Genomic DNA, 4,348 nt, shown 5'->3' with positions numbered 1-4,348 from the left:
CTATAACTCGAAGCGAAGCAGACACGATGATCAAAGCATTGTGCTTACTTATGCTGTTTGTGGCACCGGCCCATTTATTAGATAATTCAATGAATCCTTAAAAACTATCAGAAAAATATTTTATTTGTACGGTATGGATGGTTATGTATAATCTGATAATACACCAACAAATGGAATATACTAGGCTTCTTTTTTGCAATGAGCTGTTTTGCTAGAGTGAAATTATTTAATCATACACCTGTTATATAGCGTTTCAATGATTTGATGTATGTATTCTTCAAAAGGGCATCGAGAGGCTGGTTCTTCTATCAAAGCAGGGGGAAAGCGCTCACTGTTTGGTTTTGGACCGATGATCCTGATGGTGACAGGAAGAACTCCTCTCGCGTACCTCGAGTATAGGTGTTGGTGCGTCACTCGTAGTGGGCCAGCCAAACCACTAGATGGTGTCGATAATTAAGTAAGACGCATCATTGCGTATTCGTGTAATATTATCCTATCATTTTAATTATCATGTTAAACGAATGATAGGAAACATAGAATGAACCTTAAACGTTGCATCTGCGTTCATTTTTTCTTTGCGTTCAAGCTCGATACCACGAGAACTGTGAAAGCTAAGGAATTATTACAAACAAAGTAGCTTCTTTGAAATTTTTAATAACTTTAAATAACTTTTAAGTATGAATAATTATGCTCTCAGTTAATACGAAGGAAACAAGAAATGTTTCTCTTTTCCAGAAAATTTTTCCTTTCGTTTTGATCCATTTCTTTGCACCTGTAAAATCCCTCCCTGGGGGTATATATTTTTTCTGCTGCATAATATTTTCTCATTGACCTGTTAATTATACAAGTGATACTCTAATGGGATAACAGTGCTTGATTCTCCATCTTTTCTTGTTCTGAGGTGCTGTGTATGTCACGATGCATGTTACGAAGATCTCAGAAAGAGAAAGATTTGCGGTAACGTTCTAAAGACGCAATTCTCAGGGTACCACTTTTTCTACTTATCATCAAAGAACATTTATTGCATTCAGTAAAAAAGCTCTAAGACATTTTGGGTCCGAATATGGAAAATACGGTGGCGCTGAGAGAAGGGAGCAGCTGCTTTTAAATTATGATTGGGGGGGGTGTCTTCCCCGGCAAAATCGTTCCCTGAATTTTCTATATCCCCCTTCCCATGTGAAAAAAATAAAAAGAAATGCTTTAACTACCCTTTATCGATTATTTTATATCATTTATATATTGAAAGAGAGAGCTGAAAAGAGCCCATAGACACAACACGAAGAGGCCAGCTTCTCACCTAGCCCTTGTGACGGCCAACGTATCAAACTCCAAGTATATTTGAATGCCACTATGAATAATTCAGAAAAAAATGACACGATTAAAGTAAGTATAAAAGCTATGTTTCAAACAAGGCCGCAAACAAGATCACAATATCACAGTCATTAAAAGCTACATAGAAACAGGAAAGAAGCATACATAAGAATGGCAGGGTACATATCTACAACAACTGCAACGCACTGCAGTCCCACGAGTACTGATTTTCCAGTTCTCAGGCGTACCGGGTTTGCTGTGGTTCGTAAGAGTCTTGTGTTCCTCATGGTTATCTATGAGCACAGGAAGCCCGGTTAGAGGCTTCGACTACTGCAACGTAGTCCCAAGAGTACTGTTTGGGTTTCCTGTGGTTCGTAAGAGTCTTGCTGCATACGATAGATTGTTTCGATGTCAGAGATATTCAAAATCATTACTAATCGTTTACGTCTGCGATATACCTTAATGTCCAGCCTTACTAGATAACTGTCTCACTAAAACAATGCCTTATCATTTCCTACACTTGAGAAGATAGCAATGGCGTGCTATAAACGTCCGAGATACGGTAGTTATAGCCAAAAGTACAAGGTTTTATGGATTTTTAACGCCAAGATAACCTTTTTTATAATTTAATCAGTAAGTCGCGTCGTCCTGATTTTTAGACGGTTTAGACGTAGAACTTGCAATTTAAACTTTACTTTAAAAGAAATATATTTAATAGCCTTTTTATTCGCGTACATTGATAGTGGAATTCTTCCTGTTTTGCTTTAGAGAAATATACGGGCAGGTCAAAAGTGTGGTTTGTTTGTACTTCCTTTCTTGTGCATGGTTTGGATTCCCTAACGCTATGTATTTTCAGACGTTTATAGTGACTATTCAATCTGTTTGGAATTTTTATTTTTTTTTAAAAAATACGCATATATTACTAGTGGAGTACACAGGCATTGGATCCTGGAAGACAAAACGCAAAGTAGCAAATTATTGTTTTTAAGTAATCCCCATATAGCGCAATAGAACAATATCAGGACCGTTATCTTTTGCGGTCATAGACACAACCATGTGACGAAAGCGTGCTTTAGGATCGCATCAAAGATATACAGACAAAAATTTCTGAAATATTTCTTACACCATGAGCGCAGCTGGAAGTTTGTCTTGGAGTAGGGGAGAGCACAGAATTTTCTCATAACTGTAGAGGGAATGCCGGACGGCCCACCGCTGACATCTCCGCATTGAGTTATAAAGTCAAGCTACTTTTCGGGGGGAGGGGTAGGGATGAGAGAGGTAGGTTGTCGGATTGGAGATTACCTTGATAACGTGTCTCTAATATCATGCGCAAAATCACAGGAAGAAAACAGACACAACCTTCGCCAGTCAATCTGTCTGGACGATCAGACTAGTGTTTTTTCAGGTTTCAACTTATCGTGGTTTTGTTTGTTTATAGGACGCTTAAAAGATCAACGGGTTTCAACATAACACTGGGACACACCCTGTAAACACCAAGGATTTTCTTCTTATGTTATGAACTGCATATTAACGCTAGGAAAATAATATTGCTTGAAGATAAACTAGGCGTTTCAGAATCAGAATAGGCGTTTCAGAATCAAGGTAAATGTGACGGAAAATTATTTCGGGTAAGCTCCTTTTACATCTGTAAAAGAGAATATTTTTTTTGAGTACTTTGCAACCAACCGCAGACAAAAGACAATATTTGATTGGGACGTATGGCAAAGTGTCGTTGCGGTCTAGCCTTATTATCCATGGGTTCTTTAGATGGCGCGAAAATGAAAATGTAGGAAAATAATAAAAATGAGGAATATTATTACGCTGTTACAGTCCTTTAGAAGGGAGGGGGGGCGGATCTGCCAAATGCGAGTAACTCAAAGCCATTAAACGGTTTCCTCTGCGAATGCCACCAGCCCGATTTATAAAAGATCTTTTGATTTCCAAAAGTACAAGGGAGGCTTTTTTTAGATAAGTCCATCAAAAACTATTTACAATTCTTGTTTATAAATTATTCGAGACAGAGTAAAATTATATTGCAAAACAGCAGGGTGTTTGGTAGTTGTTTCCTTGGTTAATTCACCCATGTAATTCACCCCTGTACACTACACATTTGCCAACCACCCATACCACAGCTGTGCACCAGCTATCTATTGATAGGGCTTACACAAGGATAACGTCTGATCCCAGACCTAACACCTTGCTTGTATAACAGTCAAGCGTCACGTAGAGAAGGACCTAAAAAGAAGGCCAAACGTACGCTGCCATTTTACTCTACCGCACATTCAAAGTCGCATAAAGCATCCGTCTCAATAGGCTAATCCAAGAAACTGAAATGATATTATTCGAAGTCAAGTATCAGACTTCAATTGTTGATGTTTAGTTCTCTTACCGCTATATTGACAAATATACCAGCAATAAAGGTGTGGCTGGGCGAAACTCTTTATAAAATAACAAGATGATTATCTTGACAAATTAACTAAGCTATTTGTTTTCAATTATGTGTTATATTTTCGTTACAAATTTAGGAAGGACGCCAAGAAAAGCGCGTCTTGCTGCCAGAGGTCTGGACATGTTTCAGCCTAAAGGCTGAGCGACGCTAGCAAGTCAGGAAGCAACGACGGTTGCCACAACGAAAAAAGTAACTCTAACCGAAAAATACTCATTAAATACTGTTGTTAAAACCCCCAAAAATGTAATTCTGATTACAAGCCTACACCTGTGCAAATCATGTAAAGTACAGATTTGTGATCAGAACTTTAGTATCAAAGGATAATACTGTCGTTTTAATGGTAATATATATATATATATATATATATTTCGATATAAAATTTTCGTCTGACTGTAGAGGGTCAAGGAAAATTATTTTTACATTGCATGGTATAACTGTATAAATTGATTTTCTTCGTCCATAGGTAAATTTTATGTTTATTATTTAAGAATATAGTATATATGTTACTGTATTAGCGTTTTTATATTTCTCTCAATGCATAATATATTTTATATAAAAACACAGAATCAACCTTTTTTTTTTTTTTAC

The 4,348-nt window shown here is 37.1% G+C and overlaps 1 long non-coding RNA gene across 1 annotated transcript; it reads left to right on the top strand.

Moving 5' to 3' along the window:
* The first annotated feature begins 745 nt into the window (after positions 1-745).
* LOC116619871 lies at positions 746-1,360 on the top strand. Its single transcript, XR_004296906.2, has 2 exons — positions 746-985; positions 1,247-1,360. It is a non-coding gene; the product is annotated as an uncharacterized LOC116619871 (long non-coding RNA).
* The last annotated feature ends 2,988 nt before the right edge of the window (positions 1,361-4,348 follow it).

This window comes from Nematostella vectensis, chromosome 9 (assembly GCF_932526225.1).
Source record: "Nematostella vectensis chromosome 9, jaNemVect1.1, whole genome shotgun sequence".
Lineage (NCBI taxonomy): Eukaryota > Metazoa > Cnidaria > Anthozoa > Actiniaria > Edwardsiidae > Nematostella > Nematostella vectensis.
The sequence above is the reverse complement of the archived record's forward strand: the minus strand, read 5'-3'. Positions and strand labels throughout refer to the sequence as shown.